The sequence below is a fragment of the Pteropus medius genome, unplaced genomic scaffold (assembly GCF_902729225.1).
Source record: "Pteropus medius unplaced genomic scaffold, Ma_sr-lr_union100, whole genome shotgun sequence".
In the NCBI taxonomy this organism is placed as follows: Eukaryota; Metazoa; Chordata; class Mammalia; order Chiroptera; family Pteropodidae; genus Pteropus; species Pteropus medius.
The window spans coordinates 20219628-20245855 of NW_024354500.1; positions in this window are offsets into that span (position 1 = coordinate 20219628).

Sequence of the window (26228 nt, forward strand, 5' to 3'; positions counted from 1 at the left end):
TCTTAAAAGTTAGGTTTCAGCACCAGGGTGGAGGTCGACGCTTTTATCTAAGCTGGGCTAGACGTCAAGTGCTTTGATAGCATTTGTATTTAACTGTGGCCTTTAATGCCTTAACCTAGGACTGTGAGTGCTTTGAGAATTGCAGAACTAGTAGGGGAAATATTTTTGAGATACTGTGAGGAGACTGCCTCCATCTTAAAAAAAAAAAAGGAAGAGGATGAGAGGGTGAAAGAGGGGAAGGAAGAGAGGAAGGAGGAAAGGGAAGGAGGGAGAAAGAGGGAAGGAGGAGGAGAAGGAAAAGAAAGGAAGGAAAGCAAAGGAAAGGAAAAGGAAGAGGAGAGAACAGGCAAGGCAAAAGGCAAGGCAAGGCAAGGCAAGGGAAGGGAAGGGAAGGGAAGGGAAGGGAAGATGGGCTGATTTCCCTAATTTTGGCAATGAGAGGAGGATCTCTTCATGGCATGAGGTGATCTGACCTTGAAGTTTTAGTCTTCCCACTAGACTCGCCTCTTCCTTTGGTAAAATCTTACCCTTTAACCCAAAGAACAAGAAGGCAGGAGAAATCCTATTTTCCTTTAACGGTAAATCCAAACCATTAGAAATGATCTCATAAGACAATTTAGGTGAGACGAGCAAACTTTATTTAACACTTCATGAAGCGGCTAGTCTCCTCTCAGCAAAATGGGATAGAAGGCAGGAAGCTTTTACAGGAGAAAGAATAAAGAACAATAAAGAGAAAAAATAAAAAGTATTCAATTGACTGGGGCCACGTAGTAAACCTTGTTTGGAGTGAGAAGGCCCAGAATTTGCTTGGCATTCTAGGGATTAGCTGACTGGATTGAATGCATTTCTGATTAAGCAGAGTATTTACAGGGACATGAAAGTTATCTAGGTTTGGTTTGCTGACTTGGCAAGCATGGTAGAAGCAACTCCATTTTGGACTTAGAATTACTTCGACAAAACATGTCCTCTTGACCCTTCCCGGCAGTATCTTTAGAGAATCTCTTTGACAGAGAGGGTATTTAAATGTAACTTTACTAAAGGAAATATGTGGAGGGCAAGGCATGAAACTTGATTTTCCAGTTTAACAAGCATAATTTGTCTTCCTTATCCTACTGTCCACCACAAGGATCTCTTTTAAATTCCTAGTCCATCCCCAGGAGACAAGGATGGTGGAGATAGTGAGAGTATCTTAGCATACTCACTACCCAAATACCCACCCCAAGACTTCTGCTCTCGTCTAGTCTGCTGCCCAAATTTCCCTCCTTTTCTTCTACAAAATCTCCTCTTTCCTGGATGATTGATGCTGAGGATGACCATCGCGACTCCCCCATCCAGAGCACAGTATTATCTGCCACTTTAAGTTCCAAAGGGTCATACACAGGTTATACATATTCACATGCTAGCACAAAAAGAGGCAGAGTATTTTCCTTACTTTAGCTTTTTGGCATCTCAAATCATCTATGTCAAAGTCTTTCTCTCTACAGACATCTGCTATAGTGGTTAAGAGCTCAGACTCTGGGGAGAGACTACTAGCTTTCAAATCTTAGCCCTGCTGCTTAGTAAATATGTGAACTTAAGCATTTACTTTGTCTCTGAGTCTCAGCTCTTCATGTGAAGACCAAGGATATTAACAGTTCAGTCTCACAAGGTTGTAGTGAAGATTAACTGAGATAATACATATAAAATGCTTACCCCAGTGACTGGTATTTATTAAATTCTCAATATATTTTAGCTATTTCTACCATTATTATTGTTGCTGTTTGTTGTTGTTACTGTTATCATTATCATCATCCCAGTTCTTTTTGAAACCAAAGCATACTATAGTATTTACATTTTTTTTGTAGTGTTAACCCAGAAATAGAGTGCTTTAGAACAATTTCTGAGTATTGTGCATAGATGAAGTAAATAAGCATTTTTTGTATTTTCTCTGTCAATTTAAAAATATTTAGCTTTCTTATATACTAAAAATAAAAATTAAATCCATAATTTCTAAAGCAATGAATTTTTTCCAGATTTTTTAATGAAATATATTTGGCATACAACATTATATATGTTTAAGATATACAACATATTGATTTGGTACATATATATTGCAATATGATTGCCATTGTAGCATTAGTTAATACTTCTGTTGTGTCACATAATTATTATTTCTTCTAGTGTTGGAACAATTAAGATCTAGCCTCTTCGTAGGTTTAATGTTTATGATACATTTAATGTTTACCATACAGTTTTGTTGTCTATAATCACTGCACTGCGTATTAGGTCACCGGGAGTTATTTATCTACTAGTTGCAAGTGTGTAGCCTTAAACAATATCTCTCCCATTCTCTCGGCCCCCCCATCTCCTGGTAGCTACCATTTTACTGTCTATAAAGCAATGCATTTTAAATGTTTAAGGTACCATTTGATATTAATCCTATTGTTTGTTGTTCTAAAATTTCTCAAATGCTCAACTAACACTATGCCTTCAGTTTTATTATAACTAAGAATTGCCCCTTTCATAGTTGCCACCATGTAATATCAAATGAGTGCTTTTCTATTATAAGTTCACTATAGAGTAGCTGTTTGCAGATTGTTGTTAATAACAGAGCAGTTTAGTTCTGAACGTATGATTCAGGAACAAAGTTAAGAACTAAAAGGCAGAAGATGAACCATAAATCCTGGTTCTGGGAGAGAGAATCAGAATATTCAAACAGATGGGCCCCAGATTTCTCAGATTTGTGATCTTCTGGGTCCCAATTATTATTCTCAGCAGGAGGGAGAATTAAATATAGTTGGGTTTCTACAATTGATAAAGAGCAAGTTTACATTGGATCTTTCTACTCGGGTTGAAAATAGAAATACACGTAAAAACAAAGAAACCGCCAAATAGTTAAGATGCTATTAAGCAAAAATAGACATTTCGAATTCAGCTATATTTGCAATAAGGCCCATGACGGTGCCAGTCATTCTAAAGGATCCCTTTATTTCATTCTTCTTTCTTCTTAAAAGATAATATTTAAACCAAAACAGACAAATAAAACAAGGAAAACAGAGGAGACAAGTTATATAATCTACGCACTAAAAGACTAACTATTTTTATTTCTTATTGCAATTTGAATTGGAAAGGAACACTCAGTCCTAGAACATGGTAATCCATCTCCTGTTCCTTTGTCCGCAACTACAAGTAGGAGATAGTTAAGAGCCATTGCCAATCAGAAAATACAACAAAGCCCTATTAGCTTCTCATTTGTTTACTGGCAGATCACAGGCCACTTCCCTCACATCTCAGACATCCTGTTAGCTCTTAGAGGCTCCATCCAGGCATACCAAGAGTATTTCAGAAAAGAAAGGGCATCTGAAAAGGCTCCTCTTTTTGTTCTGTGAACATGTCATAGTTGATTTGAGTTTTTAAAATATCTTCCACCCTTGTTTGTTTCTTAATGCAGTACCGAGTTGTAATTTGTATGGAAGCCAAAACTGGAGACATGCTGAATACGTGAATACTGAGGAAGTGGTTTCCTTAGCAATAACAGGCATGTGAAAGTCAAAACTTCCTTTCCTTCTCATGTGACCTTTTTTCAAAGCAATTCAGATAGAGGACAATGGAATTGAATTCCAAGCACCCACAGTGTTCATGAATTGCTAAGCAATGATTCACCAAGCACCCAAATTACTCTAGACTGCTTGAGCATTTTATTAGTGAAATTGCTTTGTATTTAAATTTTCCTTCTTCACGTTGTACATCAATTTTCCTTGTGCCACTTTTCCACCACTCTGAGAAAATGTATATATACAGAGCAGTCCTAATTAGTAATTAATATAAGGACTTTAGAATATCAGAAGTTAGAACATTACATACAGTATGCATAACTATTTGCTACCCTTGGATACATGGATACTAGATATTATAGAAAGATTTGTTTGATAACTGAAATCTGTTATTTACTCAGAGTAAGTAATATAATTTAATTGTTTTGTAACTCCTTGCAACAATGAAGCTTTCATTCGTTCCAATTACCAATTTATCTTGACGCACTCATCCTAAAAAAAAAAAAAATGCTATATTTGGCTTAGAAATTGCATGTTCTGTTTAGTCCTCAAAGGTTAAATGGTAGTAACTTATTAAACAATATAATAGCAAGCTGGGACCTTAAGGTGTCATACTCTTTTAGCTTTAATTAAATTGCAATGTTCCTTAGGACTGTGGACAAGGTTGTCCTAGGAAATCCGTATTTGTCCTTACAGCCTCTGAACCTCTAAATCACTAACATTACTCAACTCCTTAGGACCACAGTTCTGAAAAGTGACTGCAGTGAATGTTGCCAGACAGACCCAGGACCAAGGGAGTTGGGGAGACCTTCCTCAGTGACCCTATGTGCCCTAGAACTAACAGTGACTGATATTGGGCTATAGACTCCTAAAGTGTGTAAGGAGAGGACCCAGCAGAGTAAATGTTACATAGTAGATGCTCAATAAATATTAGATTTGCTTCTTTCCTCTACATCTACTTGCCATTCTGATATTTGACACTCAGTTTACTCTGATCCTCTCCTAATTTAATGGCTCCCTTGACTCAGAAGTGGTCTGACATAGAATCTTCATGTTTGAGGGGGCCCCAACCATTATCTTCCTTGATAGTAAATAAGGGACGAATCCTAATAAAAGTGTAAGGATCTTCAGCGAATTCACTCTTGGGCCACTTTCTTCAGTGCTCATGAGATTGTTTAATCTGAGCTGCCCATAACCTTTGATGATGACAGTGGAGATATGGAGTTTGCAATGTTCTCATTTGCCCAGCACACACTGCACTTTGGCAGTTAGAGGGATCAGGCTTGGGAAAGGTTATTTCTCAACCTGGACATGTGTCCCAGTATGTGTGCACTGGGTACCCTCAGTGAAAACTGGATCTCGTTTTTAGTGTCATCAATCCTGTGAGCATCCTCTTCCTTTTCTAACCACGGCTGATTCCGGAAGGTGGACACTAGCTCACACTGCTTGCTGATTTTACTAGTCCAGCTGCCACTAGAACCAAAGTCACTGGGAAAGTATTTGATTATCTTTTGGAGTATAATAGCCAGGGGGAAACAGTGCGGGGGAAAGGTAAAAGAGAAATTAGTAATTGCTTACCAGAATATTTTTAGTGTTTATTTGTGGTTGACTCAGCTGGTCAGAGAAAGGCGACTCCAGGAGTAAGGAATGACCTTGGCTAAGTCACTTTCTCTCTGTAGGCTTTGGAACCTTGAATTAAATCACAGGTTTTCAAACTCTGTTCCATGGAGCTTTGGAGTTCTGCTGTGATGCGAGCTAGAGGCAGTTGACAAAAGAGACGCTCGGCAGGTGGGATTCTGGGTATCTGGGTTCAGAGAAGCTCTGCTTTTATCTGATTTTACATACTGATCTGACTTATCTAAAGAGTTCTTTGGCAAAAAAAGAAAAAAGAAAAGAAAAGAAAAAATTAAAGATATAGGCTAGATGTTTTCTAATTTTCTTTGAGCCTTGACATTCTAGAATTATACGAGTACAAATTTATAGATTGGAATTCATATAAGAACAAATTAGCAAATACAAAACAACCACAAAACATGAACCACGAATTTTGTTCCACTACCAAAGACTATTCCAATCTCAGTCAGAATTTTATAAATATCTATTTTGGTACACATGGTATTAAGAGAGATCTCATAGATAATTTACATTAAGTCTGTGGCAATTAATTTAAGTAAACACCAAACAAGGTAATGCAAGATGAAGTCAATGTGCTTGTAAGTCAGAACAATTCTTCCTATAACTCGTGGGGAAGTCCCTGATACCAGGAATGTATTTGGGGCTATTTTACTAATTCACATTTACCTATTTTATTAATTCTTTTTGACTTTTGAAAATGTCAAGGGCACCATTGGATATTCAAAGCGCAGTTCTTAAAAGTAAATAATATTTGGTCCACATCATCAGGCAACATTAGGAAGAACCAGAATCACAAAAGGGTGCTGGAAATCCTCTTTTCAGTCACATAGTGGTTCTCTCAGTAACAGAGTTGGGCTCATTCTTTGCACAGCCTGTTTTCTAAGAGGTGAATTGTTTGATACCTGTTCCCTATTATCCAGTGTCTTCAGAGAGATCTGTAAGTAAAGCAGCCAGTCTTTCTGGCATGGTTTTACCCCTATTAAAAGGGCTATTGTTGAACTGTTCAAATTGGGATGCTTTGATTGTTAGCACGTTCAGCAGGCTGTGATTACAGTAATTACAGACCTGTGAAGGTCAAATTGACAAAACTGAATATAAACTGGAACTGAATATAAACTGGGACAACCCACTGCACTAGTTCTTTCTACACTTTTTGGTATTTTGTTGTTGTGGCTGTTGTAAGAGTTGCCAAGTGGTAAATCTATAATAAAAAATAAAAATGAAAGTCATTGATTTCACAATTTTGCTTTGGCTACTCAGAATCACTATTCAAGGTACTGAAGTGAATGCTATATTGTACTTTCAAGTCCAGGTATATTTTTGGCTCTGTTACCTTCCTCTCTAGTCCTGGCATAGTGTTTGTGTGATGTATCTAGGTACTTTTTAAAGCATGTAATGAGTCCTCAATGTTTTTCCTCCTTGTTTTTCTCTTTACAAGAATGTGCGCTGAATACAAAGTGGACAGATATAATTTTTTGTTTGTAAATGTGTTGTATTGTGGAATATTTAGCACAAACAGCTCTCCCAGGAAGAGAACACACAAAATTATACAAATAAATGAAATGATCTTCCTATAATTACCTAGCAAAAGACCAGAATAAAATTACTTCTCAGGTATACCAAATATAAACAAGTCTTATTATCTTTTCTTTGTCCTTATTGATGGCCTCAAACAATGGTTTAAGTAATAATTAAGCAAAAATAGAATCTATTGTCATGTGGAAGAGTAGAAAAGGTAGAAAAAATCTTTCTACACAACAGATAGTTTGTGTAGTGCTAGATAAAGGTATGGGAGTCAGAACAAAGGTTGTGTCTGAATAAAGCTAAAGTAAGAGAGATGGATGGAAATTAGTCAATTCACAAAATCCAGATGTTTTATCTACTCAGAGCTAAGTATCTGAATTTTGGCTGCCTGAAATATTCATGTTTCCTCCAGATGTTTGCTTTCAGGTAGACATAGTCATAATCTCATATGCCTGATTTTATTATAATTTATCTTATTGATCAAATTTAAAATGGCTTACAATAAGAATTAAGATCAGATAATATAAGCCATTTTTCATGTTTTAGTAAAAATAACATTGTTAAGAAATAATTTTTTAAAGGATGAAATTATGTCTCTCATACAAACAAAATGAACACGGCACAGATTTTATTTAACTCATCAATTAATAAAGAAAACAGTAAAATGTTACAACTGGTTTAAAGGAGAATTTTAAGAACCTTTTATGGATGTATATAGATATATATAAAGAAATTTCTAAGTAAAATTACAAATAGATGCAAAGTGGGTCTATCCTCAGGGTAATAGTCAATGGCATTTTACCAGGAACAATTATTTTATTTCTATGGACAAGGGTCATTTGCATCAGTACCAGTTTTCTGGAATTTACAGATTTGTAAAATAGCTCAGAGACAATAGAAGAAAGAGCTAAACCAGAAGAGTACACTAAATAGGACACTGCTAGTCTTCTTTACTCCAATTTCGAAGTCTTTGTTATAGTTTTTCATAAAAGACTTGGTTTACTAAATGGAAATTACTTAGATGTACAAATGTTTCTGAACCTCCACAGTACTTTTACTTAATATCACCTAATTTGCCACTTTCTTAGGCACTCTCGATTACATTATTAATTCTTATAGACGTCTTGTCTTACTACAACTCTATTTTAATTGCCTCCTATTTACCCTGTTGGTGAGGAGGGATTCCTGCCCTAACCTAGGGAAATAAGGATGGCCCAGTGCACAGCACCTGACACTGGATAGATGCCCTCAACAGCAATTTCTTAGTGACATATAGGCACAGTCCAGAGGAGGACACCATGCCATATAAGGCCACACAGGGGCTGCATCTGAAAACAGAGTTAACAGACTTAACAGCCAGGGCTGTGAGAGGCAGACTCTAGTATCAAGAGGATGTGAGTGCCCTCCACCATTCCCACAGGAGGATGTGATTGGCTTGTTTGAATAATTCCACAGGCTGGCAAGGAACTGAAACCTGCTACTCACTTTGTTTAACTTGGAAGATTGTTTGACCACAGGGACCTTATGTACTGAAGAATATTGGAGAGGGAAACTTGTGTGTAGGCCATTTGAGGTCCTCCCAATTTTACCAGATGTCAAGGCAGCATATGATATCAAGTCTTAATTTTAGGCCTTACACCACACATCTTGAGAGCAGAAGCTAAATTTATCCATTGAATAAACAATTTATTGAGGTCCTACTATGTGACAGGTTTTAGGCTCTGCTCTCATACAGCAGTGGGGAGAGAAATATCCTGTCTTACATTCTAGGGAGAGTCAATAAACAAAACAGTACAATAGTATGACAGAGAATAAGAAGGACAATGAAGATGGGTTCTGGATTTATCAAGGTGATCACTTCATAAGTTATATAAATGTCTAATCGCAGTGTTGTACACCTGAAACTAATATAATATTGTATGTCAACTATAATCAAAAAAATTTAATTTTTTTTTTTTTAATTTTCTGAAAAGGTCACTGAAGAAATTGTAAGCAGGAGATAGAGAAAGTGCAGAGTGGTGGGGTAGGAATATTGTATTAAAATTTTAAAGGCAGTGATGGTGATGCCTCACTAAGAAGACGACATTAGAAATAGAAACTAAAGGAATGAGCCATGAGGATACATGCTGAAGATCTTGAAGATGGAGAGACCAGCAAGTGCCATAGACGTGTAGTAGAAGAATGCCACGTTCAAGGAAAGCAAAGGGTCCAGTATGGCTGAGTCGGGTGAGCCAGGGGAGGAGTACAAAGAGATACAGAGATTGGCGCATGAACTATGCAGGGCTTTCTTGCCTTTAATTTTTCCTAAAAGACTTAGAAACCCATTTGAAGTGATTTGGACAGAATAATAATCTATCCTTTGACTAGAGTTTCTTCTTTCATTTCTCAGAGGACCTAGAGAAGTACTGTGAGAGTAAAGGTACTCAATATATTGTTGTTGGTTAATTGTAAAGGAGGCAACCCCTTTCTTTACTGCTTTCCACAATTTTCTACCATGATCAAAATTAGGTGTAGGTGTCTTCTCCCCTAAACATATGCTCACTGCAGAGAAATAGGCACTCAGAAAATCCAGCTTATAAATAGTTGAGTTTTCTTGGCAATACTTATTCCTTCCATGATCACATCCCCTAACAGATCTCCGTGTCATAGAAAACATGATAGGAATAGGAGAAACTAACATACTACCGTGAAGTGGAAAATACAGTCTTTTCCTGCCCAAATTCCAGAATTTTCTGCAGCCTTCTACGATAGGACAAGGAACATTTGAACTTTAATACATTAAACATTTTTCAACTAGCTTTCTTCATAAATTTTGTTTACCTGATGGAAATATGTTTCAAACTGTATAGCAGTTATAAATTTATACTGGGATGGACTCTTAAAATTTTCCCTTCTATGAACAACAGTTCACATATAAAAACAGCACGTTATAAATTTTGAGATCAGCAACTTGACTATATATATTGTGCAGTTTGACAGACAGGACTCATAATTTAGTCCTGTCATGCCTTTCCTGAGTAAATATAGATCTATCACTAACATAATTACCCTGTCTCCATTTTCCCCCACCTTGGTCATGAATTTGATGTTTTTATCATTAGCATTTAGAGAGAGTAGTGTGTAGAATACAGTAAAGAGTTGGCTACGGGTATCGAAAAATGGAGGAATCACTTCATCTGCTGTAGGAACGTGTCATTACAATTCTGTTTGGTTTTAATGAGGTATCATCTCTTATATCTTATATTGTTTTTGAAATAGTAATAGTTGCAATGCGAAAGAGTCCTGGTAACGTGGTAAGAAAAGTTGTCTGACAAAATTAGGCAAGGGCTTGCATGCATCCTTTGTCACACTCTTCACTCCACACACATCTGAAAATTCACCACCACCACTCCAAACTTTGTCTGCCTAGAAAACAACACTCATCATCAAGATTCAACTCAAATATGACCTAGTCGGTGGAAAACTTTCTTCCTCTTCTTTCCTTGTCTCTTCCAGAATTGCATGCACTCATCGTACCCTAGATATATTTTTACTACTGTGTATAAGGCACTACATACTTATAAATCCGTTTCTCCTATTGACAGAAGCAGTTTAAGGGCAGGAGCCACAATTTAATCATCTTTTCATCCTGAACACTGATTCCAATGCCTAGCACATAAAAGATTTAAGAAATATTGTTGATGGTTTAGTCGTGTCATATTCACTAGGTACAACATTATCCTATGTGAGAATAAAGCCTAATCCGGCTTTATGATTTGGGAAAGATCATTCTTCTTTTGTAGAATCAGCATCATTATATACCAGAGCCACCACTAGTGGCAGCAGAATTTAGTATATGAAGAGAAATGGGATCACTAGCCTTTAAATAAGTCTCTATTTCAACATTATATTTATTTAGTAGAGATTTTCTCATATTCTCTCCAGCAGCAGCATCAATGAAAAACCCACTTCCAGTAGCTTTAAAGGTCCAGCTGAAATTTGTCTTTGGTACAAACTCTTGCTTTGTGTGAGAGAAACCACTTTGCTGAGCCTTTTTAATCATGTACAGGTAAGAGATTTACCTAACGATTGTTCTTGAGGAAGCCCTGACTAGAAAAACATTCACATGCCCATAGTTTATACTAGAACTTAGGCATACTATATTCTATTTATATATATAAAGTATTGATTGCCTTCTTGGCTGGTAGCATGACACTGCCTGGATATTATGATATTCAATAATGTTTTGTGCTTCCTCCTATAGGCCCAGAGATAGGAGGTTGAGGCTCTATGTTTTAGGAGGAGAGGCCATTAGAAAGTAACTACAGATCAAGGCACCACATGTGGCAGCTATCAGGGGCAAGAAGAAAGAGAAACCAAAGGGATCTTTGAAAGGTAGTATATAGACTCTGACAGTGATGTTTTAAAAGAATTTCCCATCCTATATTATAAATCCTTTCTTGTACCATATAGAGCTTCATTAATTCTGTCAAACATGATATCTTTGGGTTTGGGGAATAGAGGGATAGTGGCAGTGGCCTGGAAAAGAATAATGGGATAATTGGTGGGGCATGGCTTTGGAGCAGTGGTCCCTCGTAAGAAGTGACCAGCAGAAGCTGGAATAGCTTTACGCGGCATAGAAAGCCTCACTAGGGATACTCAGAAATGCATGAGAACAGCCTGGATTTCCTTCAGTCAGGCAGGCTGGGAACTCAGCTGGTTGTTTTTGTTTGTTTGTTTTGTTTTGTTTTGTTTTGTTTTGTTTTGTTTTTGACTGTCCAAAGAAAGAAGGAGGCCTTGAAAAAGTGGAGAAACTGGAGGCACTGGGATTAACAGACAGATGTCTTTTCTCAAAAAAGTTGAAGGTAAGACTAAAATTGGTGTATGTGATAGTGTTTCTCCTGAGGAGCAAAGGATGCCAGTAAGGGTCCCATAACCTTTCTGTCCTTACTCCTAGACCTAATAAAAGGCTCCCTAGACCAAAAAGCCTCAAAGACCCGCAGACACTTCAGGGAAGCCACATGTCTAGTACAGAAGAGACAGGAAGGAGAGAGAGGGAACAGAGAGAGGAACGGAAGTGTTCCCCTGAGTGGTGAGAGAATTCTCCAGGGTGCTCTCAACCACTTGGATTACGAACAGAGGTGAAAATGGCAGCAAGCTTGTAACAAGGCACCAGCACTGACCAAGTGGAACAGACAAACAAACCACTTCGAATGGGCAGGGCAGTGAGTAGGCAGGAAGGCGTGGTGCCAGCTGGCTGAATGTCAGCTTGAGTCCTACAGACATGAGTGGTCTCCAGTTGTCCCTACATATTGTCCCAGATGCCATTGCTCTAATCAGAGGAACTGCCTAATAGTGAAAAGCATCCTGCCTGTGATGAAGAATTTTTCTGAAGGTGGATTTGTGCATGGCTGGTAAGGAATTCCACCATTTGGGCATTCTCCTTCCCCCATATGCCCTTTTTTCCCTCCCCACTTCTCTGTGAGGCTCAAGTCTGAGCTATTTTTCCTGTCCTCCTATTTTTTCAGTGTATTCTGCAGCACTCAGCTCTTTGGAATTCTGTGGGTAGCAAGGGTTTTCTCTTCCTTTTCATGTGCTCAGTGATGTGAAAGGGAAGAAATATGAACTCTGACACTTTCTTTTTGTGAATATTTTGATGACAGGACAAGTGATAGTCACAAATCTTAAAGCAGGTGGCAGAGGAGATCTGGAAGTCACCTTATTTATTACCAGCAGTAGCTCCTCTCTCAGATCATCCCCAAATGTTGGCATGTGCCCAACAGTTCAATTTGGAGAGACTCCGATTTTATTCAAGCCCCAAATGGAATAAGCTATGCAATGGTTCATTGTGTAAATACCCATTCTCTCTCTTCTCTAATCCCTAGATCTGTCCCTCTTGTGCCCTAGTCATCTTTGCTATTTCTCTCTTTCATTAAATTCCTTTGAAGTGGTGGATTATTTTTTCTGTCTTTGAAAATTCCTTCTGGCTAGTGGATTTCACAACTTCAACTGCTTTAAACTTTTTCCTCCTCTTTTGAATTAATACTGTACTCCACCTTTTTCTTGCTTTCCATTTTTGGGGACCGACTACTGTGTTGTTTTATATTACATTTCCATTTCAGAACTGTTTGAAAATGGAACTCATGCCATGCACATGAATATTTTGCCTCCTCTTAGCTGATTTAATCAGCATGGATACCATTATTCATGCAATTGCATGAATAATTTATTTCGCTGTTGTAAAAGTTTAATAAAAGTTTTCTTGTCTTTATCAAATTCCGTTACTCTTTATTCATTTTATGGCAGCAACATAATCAGAATATAAAGCAGTTCATATTGGACAGCAATGAATGGCGTGGATTGCATTAAAACTAGTGTATTTTGTATTGCCATTTTACCAATGATTAAATAAGATTTTATACATAATGAAAATATAGCAACTTTATAGATCTAAGCATGGCCAACATTAACTTATCAGTGCCATTTGTAGATTAGAAAAAATTTGAAATCATATAGTTACAAAATGAGATGCCTAGTCTCATTTGTATTTGCCAGTAAAATACATGATTCTTGTCCATGCCTGTGTGTATATGTGTGTGATCTTCTACCCCTTGTGCAATACTATATTGGTGATGAATTCCTAATCCAGGATGATTGTTACCTCATAAATAAATGAAGACACTGGAAACAAATATTTGTTCGCTGTTAATTTTTTTGTTGTTAAACCTCCAGATTAGCCACTTTCACCCAGTGAAATTACTCTCTAGATTAAAAGTATGTTAATATTTACATTTGCTCCTTAATGCTAGTGTGGCAGACTTTACAAACAAGAGCCTTCAACATTTACACCTACATGTTAATAAAGTCACATTATTACCAAACGATGGATGCTGAAATTGCAAGTATGCTCCTTTCATGTAATTGGGAGCTAAATTCTTTTTTAAAATTTATTTTTCAATTACAGTTGACATACAGTATTATATTACTTTCACATGTATAATATAGTGATTAAACATTTATATACCTTACAAAGTGATCACTCCAGTAAGTCTAGTACCCATCTGACACCATACATAGTTATTACAATATTAATGACTATATTCCCTATGCTGTACTTTACATCCCCATGACTATTTTTACAACTGGCAATTTGTACATCTTAATCCCTTTCACATTTTTCACCCATTCTCCCTACTCCGTTCCCATCTGGTCACCACCAATTTTTTTCTCTGTTTCTATGAATTTCTTTCTGTTTTGTTTGTTCACTTCTTTTGTTTTGTAGTTGCCATGTATAAGTGAAATCATATGGTATCTGTCTTTCTCTGTCTGACTTATTTCACTTAGCATAATACCCTCTAAGTCCATCCATGTTGTCATAAATGGTAAGATCTCATTCTTTTTGTGGTTAAGTAATATTCCAATGTTTATATGTAGTACATTTTCTTTATTCATTCATCAATCAATGGATATTTGGTTGCTTCCATATCTTGGCTATTGTAAATGATGCTGCAATGAACATACGGGTGCATATATCTTTTCAATTTTGTGTTTTGGATTTTTTTCAGATAAATACAAGAATGGAAATGCTGGGTCATATGAAAGTTTTATTTTTAATATTTTTAGGAACCTCCAAACTGATTTCCACAGTGGCTGTACCAGTTTATAATCCCACCAACAGTACACAAGGGGTCCTTTTTCTCCACATCCTTGCCAACATTTGAAAGTTAGAAATTAATTCAAGATGGTTATGAAGAACTCAAGAAGGCATCTATCTGATAAAGGATGAAAGGATATATGACATAACTTTAGAAGAAAAAGGTTGGTCACAGTCCAGAAAATGTTCATTTGCTGACACAAGTCCACGATCTCTTATCTTCAACTCTGGGAGCCAGGATGTGTTTTAGAAATCAGAAGTTGGGATACTTTAAAGAGGTAATCTAATACATATACTATGTGTCATGTAACATTATCCAGCTGCCTTAGACCAGCACCCTACAACAAAATGTTTAATGTTGCTTCAGCCAAATTTATAAATGTTCGTTCTTTGTGGGTTAATGTCTATAAATACTTTTGTATCCATTCAGATCAGGTTTTGTTGGCAAATGAGGTCAGGTCAGGTCAGGTTTTGCTGCAAATTAGACACATTGGCTTTTTGAGATTGTCGGTTTATGCCTACTTATCAACATCTATGAGTGCCCTCATTGTCTGGGTACTGTGCTAGATGCTATGCCTAAAATCAATATGACAAAGACCCTTCTCCCAAGAAGCATATAGTCTAGTTGATGAGATACTTAAACAAACCAATATTTACATATTTGTATTGAATGCTAAAGGAAAAAAGAGAAAGCATCCACATGACACTGGAGAATTAGGGAAAATTCTTAAAGAAGTTGCCATCCCTAATGTTATAAATATTTTTCATAAATGAACATATACGAATATTTTAAAATATTTTTCATAAATGAACATATACGAATATTTTAAACATTTCCAGAACAACTGTATTTCTATACTTGCTTTTGGAAACAAACCATAAACACAGCCTATAATTCTTTTTTTTAAAGTTATGATATCTTTATTTTTTTATTAAAAATTACTGGAGTGACATTGAGCAACAAAATCCAATAAGTTTCAAGAGTAAGTAATATACACATATATATTACATTGTGTGTTCACCACCCATAGTTAGATTTCTTTCCATCACCACATATTTGACCCCTTTTACCCAGTCTACCAACTCCCCCTCCCCTGATTCCCTCTGGTAACCACTAGTCCACTATCCACGTCCATGAGTCTCTGTTTGTTTGTCATGTGTGTTTGTTGCTTCTAGATTTATATCCCACATATGAGTGATATCATGTGGTTTCCAACTTTTTCTGTCTGGCTTATTTTGCTTAGCATGATTATCTCGAGCTCTATCCATGTTGTTGCAAATGGCAGTATTTCATCTCTTCTTATGGCTGAGTAATATTCCATTGTATATATGTGCCACATCTTCTTTATCCAATCATCTACTGTAGGACACTTCAGTTGCTTCCATGTCCTAGGCACTGTGAATAATGCTGTTATGAACATCAGTATGCATATATCTTTTCTGATAAATGTTTTCAAGTTTTTTGAGTAAATACCCAGTATAAGGATTGCTGGATCATGGGAGTTCAATTCTTAGTTTTTTGAGGAAACTCCATGCTATTTTCCATAATGGTTGTACCAATTTACATTACGACCAGCAGTATACAAGGGTTCCTTTTTCTCCACGACCTTGTCTTGTTACTTGTCTTGTTGATGACAGCTATTCTAACAGGTGTGAGGTGGTATCTCATTGTGGTTTTGATTTGCATTTTCTTAATAGCTAGTGAAGTCGAGCATTCTTTCATATGTCTGTTGGCCATTCGTATGTCTTCTTGGGAGAAGTGTCTGTTCAGGTCCTCTGCCCATTTTTTAATTAGATTATTTGTTTTGTGTTGTTATTGAGTTGTATGAGTTCTTTGTATATTTTGGATATCGGGCCCTTATCGAAGGCATTATTTGCAAATATATTCTCCCATTTGGATGGTTGCTTCTTGCTTTGTTGATGATTTCTTTTGCTGTGCAGAAGCTTTTTAGTTTGATATAGTTCCATTCACTTATCTTTGCTTTCACTTACCTTGCCTTTGAGGTCAAATTCATAAAATTCTCTTTAAGTCCAAGGTCCATGAATTTAGTATCTATGTTTTCTTCTATGCAATTTATTGTTTCAGGTCTTATATTCAGGTCCTTAATTCATTTTGAGTTAATTTTGGTGCGTGGTGATAGACAATAGTCTAGTTTCATTCTTTCACATGTAGCTTTCCAGTTTTCCCAGCACCATTTATTGAAGAGGTTTCCTTTCTCCATTGTATGTTTTTGACTCCTTTGTCAAAACTTATTTGCCCATATAAATGGGGGTTTACTTCTGAACTTTCAATTCTATTTCACTAGTCTGAGTGTCTGTTTTTCTACCAATACCATACTGTTTTGATACGGTCACTTTGTAATATAATTTGAAGTTGGGCACAGCATATAATTCTAAACCTTAAAAATTCGTTATGGGTAAAATTATTCCACAGTAAGAAACCATTTTTAGATTTCAGTCTAAAATTTTCTATTCATAGTTAATTATCCAAAACAAGGCACATGGTAAAACCTAATAATAGGGAGGTATAATCTTTCCACTTGGATGGTCCACATTAGTGCCCAATAAGGAACAGGTAGCAAATTTTAACATTAATACAATCGACCACGTTTGGTTTCCTCATTCTGTGGTTCATGTTCTTCATTGACTAGGTGCATTGTCTCCTCTAAGACGGTAGCACAATCTTCCTATATGGAACAAGTGGTAAACCAATTTTCTTAACTAGTGAGAAGACCATTCCTATCAAATGAGAAGTGTGTCTCATGTAGAGAAAAGGAGATTTTGGCATGATAGAGGTTGATGATTACACTAAAGACTACAAGAATTAAGAGCTTAAGAAGATATATTGGTAAGCAAGAAACAATCGGGCCCTTGGCAATGAGCAGAAAGGTCTATCGCCATTAGGTAACAAGTCAACGACAAAAACAAAACAAAACGAAAACAAAGAAAGAGACTATTCAAACATTTCTGAAGTTATATTTTAAACTATTTCAATAATTTAACTAAAAATTAAAATACTTCTGCATATAGCTATTTCAAATATCTTATTTAAGAAATGAAATGGACTTTTGCATTGGATGAATGCACTATGATCATTTAGAAAGGTTAAAGCTGGAAAACTCATACACATGTTTGATAACTTAGAAACATTTGTTTCCAATCACGTGTCCACTAGATAAAAAGCAAAAAAGTAAAACACAAATATGTAAGATAGAAGATTAAGTATCTATTTACGAGATCAACATATGATAATTTAAAGTAATAACATTTTGCCTGTGGCATATACAGTAATCCCTGAAAGAAATAGGAGCAGTTTTATAAAGATAATAAAAACTAGTAAATATATTATTCTCTCTCTCTGTCTCTGTCTCTCTCTGCGTCTGTCTCTCTTTCTCTCTCTGTCTCACTCTCTTAAACACAATATCTCATTTGGTCTTCTTATGATCATAGAATTATAAAAAATTGGAGCCATCCCAAAAAAAAGAAAAAAGAGACATAAAAAAAGATTAATGGCATTAAAATGAGACATAAAAAAGAGACATAAAAAATGATTAATGGCATTAAAACGTGTGTATATAAAATATTACATATTCCATATTAACACATACAGTAAATAAAATCTGAGGCTATATAAAAAGATTATATTCATGTATTTATGCTTCAGGACAGAATCAAAAGAATGTAATTTAGTTGAATCAAAATATTCAAGATCGTGAAGGAGCACTAGTCATATTCATATGTACTCGGTTATAGTAATTTTCTATGATAATTATTTGAGTATTACCTGAAATTAAATAATTTTATAATTCAATTTACATGATTGTGATGGTTACATATTTTCATTTATTAATACACAATAAATAATATCAATTCTTGTCCTTGCTTGCAAACATCAAAAATAATCCTGATAAATTAAAGCAGAAAAAGAATTTATTATAGGGATATAGAGGCTTTTGGTTAAGATATATAGCCATGATACCCCTGCTCCCCCTCTAAAAGAAAGAACAAGGCAGACTAATTATAAAATTATGATTTGGGGTTTTTTTTCATTAGAGAGTTGAAGATAAAAAGAAATATAAATGAATTAAATTTCAGAAAAGGAAGAACCATTCCTAGGAGAGAAGAAACCCAAATCCATGGGCACAGAAGGAGGAGGAACAAACCCACTATAGACATACGAAGAGTTCTGTATCCTTTCTCTGGAATAAGTCCCTGAATCGCTTATTGCTCTATAACTCTTAGCATTTATCATACACTATTTCATATAATGCGTTTGATACATCTTGCCTCCAAAATTTAAGAACTCGAAGGGCAGAGGCTATGAGACAGTGACTCATGTTTCTTTTTCATTGCCTACAGGTCCCAGCATGGTAGTTTATACATGGCTATGGCTCAATAAATATCTGTTAGGAAAAATAGATAAGAAATTTCAAGAGAGTGTAGTGCAAATTATTTACATAAGTGTTGAAACTCTTTTATTTTATTGGTTCTAAAATAGTTTTTCTCAAGCTTCATCAGATTAGCCCTGTTCTTGGTTATGTAGGATTTAGTGTGCTGTGCAGCATATCCATCCTGATGATAACTTTTAAAATCTTATAGACTTTATTTGAATCCCATTTCAGTTTTTGAGACTGTTTAATTTTAAATAATTAAATAAACAACCATTCAATAGAAAGAGATCACCAAGACACCACTTAATAAATAAATAAAAGATGTCTTATTTTGCTTTAATGTTTTCAGTTTTATAAATTCATTGGTTGGTTATATAGAAATAACTTTCATGAATATAAGGCAAATTGCTGCTGCTTTCCTCTGATATACATGAATTGGAGCTATAGAAAATCATGTCTTTAAGTTTAAAACACTTCCTTTAAAAATTTGCTGAGAAAATGGGTGCGAGATAGCAGCTTAATAACAGCCTTGCATTATTTTAGATAACACTACCTACAGTAGCAGATAAACCACCAAATCTTAGTGATGTAACATGTTTATTTCTCACTCATCTAATGGTCCAATGTGGATATTTCTAGTCTAGTCTAGGGATTCGGCCTTCTTCCACCCTTTGCTCCTTCAATATAAGACTCTTAGGGGTCATCTGGAAATCAAGAAGAGAACAAAAAAGACTATATAAAGCAATCAAATCCAATCTTAAAAGAAAATGAATGGTCACTTCTTTTGTTTCTTCACCCATTAAGCAATAAACTAACAGCTAGACATTAACTACCAGAACTATAAAATTAAAGATTGTAAATGAAACAAAAAACTATTAATGTTTATTACTGGCATCATAATCTATGAGCTACTCTTTGTCCATGTAATTTCTTTTGCTTCCTTGCCTTGGTGAAAAACTTACAGTTCTATTAAGTAACTGATTTTATTTTTATTTTGTCATTTTCAAATGCAGAACTAAGATTCTCTGTTGAAATCAATTTTGCATTGTGTTCTTTGAAAATAGTTATTTTCTGCTGAATTAAAGATTTGATTTATTTGAATAATTCCATTTAAAACTTACAGTTTTCAAAATGTAGTGTTTCTCATGAGAAAAGTAACTTGAATTCACTTTGTCTTAAAATGATTCCATCACAGTCATTATTATAACACAGTCATATATATAAAGTAATAAAGTCCTATTATTCATTTAAAGCAGGGGGTCTGCAAACTTTTTTTTAATAAAGTGCCAGGTAGTAAATATTTTTTGGCTTTGTTGGTCATACTGTCTCTTTTGCAACTGCTCAACTCTGTTATTATAGCAAGAAAGCAGTCATACACAGTGCATAAATAAATAGACGTGGCTGTGTTCCAATAAGATTTTATTTATAAAAGTGACAGTGAGTCAGATATGGACCATGAACCATATAGTTGCAGACTCCTGATTTAAAGAAACATATAAATTGTGAAACGAAAACAGGCAGGAATGTAATAAGAACTGGTAGATGTGAAAAAGAAAAAGCAATTAGAAATCTTGAAATTAAAAAGTATGGTGATTGATATAGAACAATAATCAAAAAAAGAATTAAGTTTAAAAAAAAAAGAAGCAAAAAAATTATATAGTTAAAGACCTTTAAGACTTGTTGAATTTGGGTAGACGATTAAAATATTACATGCATTTTAGACTTTATTAGGAAAATAAGTATGATTGAGTAAATATGTTTAAAACATATTTAAGAATAACCATTAAAATAATAAGACTATATCTTAGAGCTTCCAACCCAGCAGAGGGGGATAAAAGATATAGAGTTAATATGGCCATACACAAATGTCCTAGCCTATGAAGACATGTAATAGAATTGCATTTCCCTGCCTATTGGAATTCAGATGTGACCAAATAACTAATTCCGGTCAGTAAAATGGAGGTGGAAGTGGTCTGTGTCACTTGTAGATGTCAGTTTTAAGAGCCGAGTGGGTGTTTGGAATATTCTCTTTTCTTTTCTCCCTCTGGAAGCATGTGTTGAGAAGGAGCCTGCACCAGTTTAGGTTTCTGAGTGACTTAATAAGCCAACCCAAAATGATCATGTAGGATGAATGAGAAATAACCTTGATTTGAAGCTACCAAAAGTTTGGGTTTTTTATTCTGGTCTCCCAAGCTTTTCCTGGCTGATAGACTTGAGCAGTCAAATTGAAACCATGCAAGGGGAAAACTTAAACATAAAGAAAAAGGCTGGCAAACAAAAAGAAAAATTCAATAGTAGGATGAAATATATTATAAATCACAACAAAAGTTACATAGATTAAACTCACATTAGAAGACAAATTTGGTGGACTGGATTAAAAATCCCATGCTTCTTAAAAGCACACTTTAAAGCTACACATATACACAATGCATTAGTTCATGTTTTCCAAGAAGCAGACACTAAGACAGGATTAGATATGTAGGAAATTTATTGGAGAAAATGCTTGTGTAGGCAAAAGGGGATGGTGGGGAATGGGTGAGAGCCTTCTGTCTATGATGCGGGTCTGTATCCTGTGAAGAACAGGGATAAGGAAGGACCAAGTAGGAAGAGTCTTGGAATGCTGTGTAGTTCCAAGAAATTTTTTGACACTTATATATGGAGTTCTTGAGTCAAAATCACCTGGCTACATGTCCCAGAAATGGGTCTGCATTAGTTTTCCCCGATATGCCCAGCCTTTGACTGGGAGTGGCCTGTGGCAAGTGTGGCCTCATCATGAATATGGTTGTGGATCCAGAAGAGCAACAGCTGGAGCACCTGGTCAATCATGCTTTCTGATCAGGAAATCTGAGCCTACCATTTTCATGGCTGCCACAAATAGAAACCTATGTATAAAGTGATCGGAAATTTCTACCAAGAAAACCTAAACAAAAGAAAGCAGTAGAAGAATATTGATATAAGACAAGATAGTTAAAGGCTAAAAGCATTTAAAGAAATAAAGAAACTAAAATATCAATAAAAGGAACCCATGGGGGTTTTGCACTGTATCATCTTAGTTAAATTGGAACTAGGCTTCTCAGAATTACCTTCCCTGCATGTTTCCAGACTAGGGTTTGGCCTCAATAGAAATGTGCATGAAATTTAGAGGAAAGAAATCAAGTAATAGCCACTTTTGTGCTCTTCAACTTAGCAGTTGCATTGCCTGAGGCGGCCCTGGTGCCAGAGCTCCTCTGACTCCTCCTGAGTCACCTTCAGTAGCTTCTCAGACATCTGCTCCAGTGTACATAGTTCTGGGCAAAGGGCACAAGCCTCTCCTGCAGGTCACCTGCATCATCAAAGGTTAAGGCTTGAAGGCACTGAGATAGAGACACAGGTTCCAGTTTGTCCTCCAGGTTTCTGGTTTGTCCTCACAAATTCTGGTTTCCTCTTGCTCTGCCTACTTCATGTCCATTTTCTTTCCTGGCCTTTGACCTGCTGTCCTCAGGCCCAGCACCTGACAAGAAGCAGGACAGACCGTTTAACAAGAGTCCACATGACATTTCGTCAAACCCCTGTACTAAATTCCTCCTTCAACATTACTCACAGTGGTTCCAATTCTCTGAACATGCCTTAACTGATAAACAAGAAGTATCAAAAATAATGGGACAATTAAGACTAGCAAGGAGAAACACACAAAATCACAGGCATGGTAAGAGTTTAACACACTTTTATTAGAAACTGAGAGATCGAATAGACAAAAAAAAAATAGTAAATGTATAAAAGATTTGAAAAATAATATTAACAATATTGATCTAATATGTAACATAAATATATACATTTGACATATATATTAGATATATATGTGCCCAAGAAATAAAAAAAAAATTTTCAGTACACAAGGAAGACTATTTTCCACAAATCACTTTCAATAAAGTGTAAAGAAATTATACAGAACATGTTTTCAAATAATACTTAAACTAAATTAGCAAATATTACCAATAAAAATATAGTAAATATTTATCATCTATAGAAACTAAAAATTCCTAAATGATTTATGACTCAAAGAAGCATATATAACACACATATAAACATGTGTGTTATAAACCTAAAGTACATTTACAGTAAGTTTCAATATAGTAACTGTGTATTGAAAACAAATATAATAAAAATAATTTTAAAATATGCATTGTGTTCAAGAAACTAAAAATGTAAGTAAAGCAGACCTAAAGAAAGTAAAAGAAAGAAAAAAAATAAAAACAAAGAAAAATTAATAAAATGGAAAGCTAAGAAACAATAGAGTGAATCAGGAAAACCAGGTAGAACCTCCAGAAATATTCTTCAAGAAACAAAGAGAGTTTATATGAAAAAACAATATTAGAAATTAAAAGAGGACTAACTAAGATACCAGAAAGATTCTAAAAAGTCACAGGCACACTAGGAAAAAAATTTTTGCAAATAAAATTTACAACTTTGATGAAATGATAATATTTAGAAAAATATAAATCACTAAGAAAAACTCAAGATAAAATGGAAAACCACAATAAGGCAATGAACCTTTAAAAAATTGGATTATTAATAGGTAGATTATGTTAAATTCCACAAAGAATCTAAAGCCCATATGATTTTCAAGGTAACCTTGACTCCAAGGAAAAAAATAGTTTTTTTATATAAACTGTTGCAATAACAATAACGACAAAACAATAATCATACCAGGCAAGGAATATAGAAGAAAAATAAAATATGTACCAATTGCATTTATAAACACAGATGCAAAAACTCTAAATAAAATACAAACAAGTGTAATTAAGCTGTATATTAAATACATATATCATGAATAAAAACGATTTTCATATTATATTTGATCTTGTAAAAAATTATATTAATAACTATATTTGACCAATGGACATTGCATCTCTATATGAGTAATTTCCTAATTTTTCCAGTTTTTAATCTTAACAAAGTTTTATTTCACATATAATTTTTAAAAAGCTTAAAATCCCACTAGTTTTATGTCAAAGATATTTGTTGTCATTCTTCAACTGTTGAAAACATTTTTATAGTGTTACCCAGAATAACTCCTGCTCCTTCTTAAGAATTCAGTAAATGTAAATCAAATGAAATATCATGCTGCAGGCTTAGCCCTTATGTTAACAACAATGAGAAGTGTATTAGTGACAACCTGGGAGCTCCATTCCATGCCAGAATTAAGTACAAACAAAGAATTCTCCCAGGAGTTCAGGGTGTTTTGTAAACTATGGCCTTGAGTGGTGTCCTCAGGCCCAGGCCCACTTCATCACGAGTGTACCTTTCAGTTACTTTTTCTCTCCTAACCCTGCTCCTTAATTATTTGGCAGACAATTTTTCCAGATCAGTTGTAAGGATTTTTTTTTTAATTAGCAAGGGAATGGTAGTGTTGACAGCACATGGAGTCTAAATTACTAGCACTGTTACATTCCCATTTCTAGTACCATATGGTTAAAATATGCTAAAGGGAAAAGCAACATACGGTTTATTTTTTTCCCTAGAAATTTCGATTTAGTAGTGACATACTTGGTAGCACTTTGAAATGGAGAAAGAGCATTTGAAAAAAGCCTGAGAGAAGTTGTTCTATTAAATTCCGTGGACACATACCAGTGCAAAAGTTGTCTCATCAAGTGCCCCCACATCATCGTCATCACAGGAATAAATACCGTGTCAAAGAAACTGGGGCATGAAATGAGGGAATTCTTCGGTGTGAAGTGATTCCTAGTACTCAGTGACATTTACAGAGGAAGAGGTAAGTGAAAGGAACCATCAACCATAAAATTTCGAAACTTCTACTGTGTTCAATTACAACCTGAGTCCATGGAGGCATTCATTCAGCTAAGTGATTATAAGAATAAATCATGTTCTATCCAATTCAGAATATACTTTTGTTGCATTATTTATTACTTATATAATAATTATAACACCTGCTTTTGATGCTAATACCAGGTTTTGGATTAGGATAGAGAAAAGATATTTTCTATTTATGTTGTGTGTGTGTCTGTATGCATGCTTTCATTTGACATTCATGTGGCTATTTCTAGAAAAAGACTGCATAGTAGAAACCAAGCAAATTTTGGAATCGGATGAACCTAGATTGAATCCTGCTTCTTCCACTTACTTATTGTGACCTGGACAAGCTATTCAGTAAATCTCAGTTTTCTCATTTGTAAAATAGAAATTATAATGCCTAGCAGAAGTAGTTAAAAGAATTGAAGATTACTTAAATATGTAAAGTATAAATAAATAATAATAACATAACAAAAAATAATTGTTTCTCTACTGTCAATTTTTCAAGATTCTTACAGGTCTTTTAAATCTTTTTGGAAATGTTATTATCTGGAAGAACTAAGTCTACAATCACATACTTAATCTCTTGAAAGAAAATTCCTTAAAATATGATAAATTATTTGATTTAATTAATGGATTCTGAGTTTAACTTTCTGTAAAAAAAAAAAAGGAGAGAGAGAGAGAGACTACATATTCATTTGCTCGTTATAAGGTAAACAATGCTGCCACATGAAAATTACTTAGTTGCTTTTGTAATTATAAATACTAACTTCTTAACTGTATTTCTTTTTCTGTTGAAGACAATAATAATTATAAGAATGTAGACTGAGTATTAAATGGACACAGGGATCGCTGTGTTAAAAGGCCTCTAAGACATCAAGAACAGGGAAGGCAGTGTCACAAGAGGAAGATTTAACGATGAGCACTGGGAGATGAGGTATGCAGATGCTGAGTAGTGATAATGGAATGAAGTAGAAGAAAGTTGAGACAGGAGGACAACTTTCTCCAGGGCCATCGTACCACTTGAATTTATGTTAAGTAAAATTAAAATATTCAAGGGAAGTTAAAGTGATTCAAATCTGAGATGGCCACAAAGGAGTGAAAGAAAATTCACCTAGAGGATCAGCTAGCTATAGGTTTTGTTATAATTCAGCAGCCAAAAGCCTTGCACATTCTTCTTTGGTTGGTTCTAACCACTAGTAGGTCTCCATCTGCATACTCCATAGATTTTACCGATTATCTCTCTAATTACCTTTCTAGTTTATACATTAATCTGTGATTATTTACCAACTCATTATTACAATGGGTTCTACTTTTATTTCAGTATCATATCTTTTTTTAACTTTTTATTGAAGTGAAATATTCATGCAAAAGTACATATATCATAAACTTGCTACTTGATGATTTTCACAAAATGAACACGCTTGTGTAACTAGCACCCAGACTAAAAAACAGAACATTACCAGCACCCCAGAAGTCTCCTTATACATAAGAGTAACACTAACCCTGATCTAGAATAGCACAGATTAGTTTTGCCAGTTTTTGTACTTTATATAAATGCAATCATATAGTATGTATTCTTTTGGGTGTCTGGCTTATTTTGCTTAATATAATGTTTGTGAGATCCATCCATACTTTTTCAAGTAGTAGCTCTTTTGTTTTCATTGCTATGGTATGCTTCTGTGTGAATATACATCATAATTTGCTTTTCTTTTCTAATGT